The sequence below is a fragment of the Morone saxatilis genome, unplaced genomic scaffold, assembly GCF_004916995.1.
Source record: "Morone saxatilis isolate NCDOM2014 unplaced genomic scaffold, NCSU_SB_2.0 Contig9, whole genome shotgun sequence".
Taxonomy (NCBI): domain Eukaryota; kingdom Metazoa; phylum Chordata; class Actinopteri; family Moronidae; genus Morone; species Morone saxatilis.
The window spans coordinates 3,005,066-3,005,482 of record NW_023340268.1 but is presented as its reverse complement, the minus strand read 5'-3'; positions in this window follow the sequence as shown (position 1 = coordinate 3,005,482).

The window sequence follows — 417 nt, the reverse complement described above, 5'->3', positions numbered from 1 at the left end:
AAAAAAACCAGAGTAACACACAGGAGGTGGTGTGTGTGTGTGTGTGTGAAAGAGAGAAAAAGCACCGCTGATGAGTCAGAGGAGGCTGATTCTGATGTAATCCAACAACCCCTCCCTCCTTCCAGTTCTCCCGTCTGGCTGTTCCTGGATATTCAGTTTGGAGTCTGCTTCCTGACAAAATGTTTGCAAATCAGTGAATGATCAGCAATGTTTTACTCACACACTTGCCACAAATTTCCCCTTTTTGGGAACAATTACAATTCTTAGTCAGGCTTTTATTGATTCATAGTGGTGAGAAGAATAGAAATACAAATAATAGAAAACAGGAATAATATCTTGTCCACTACAAAAAACATAGACTGTTCAACAACACCTAACAGTCTACACTCAATCCCATTCAGTTATAATTCAGTTTAG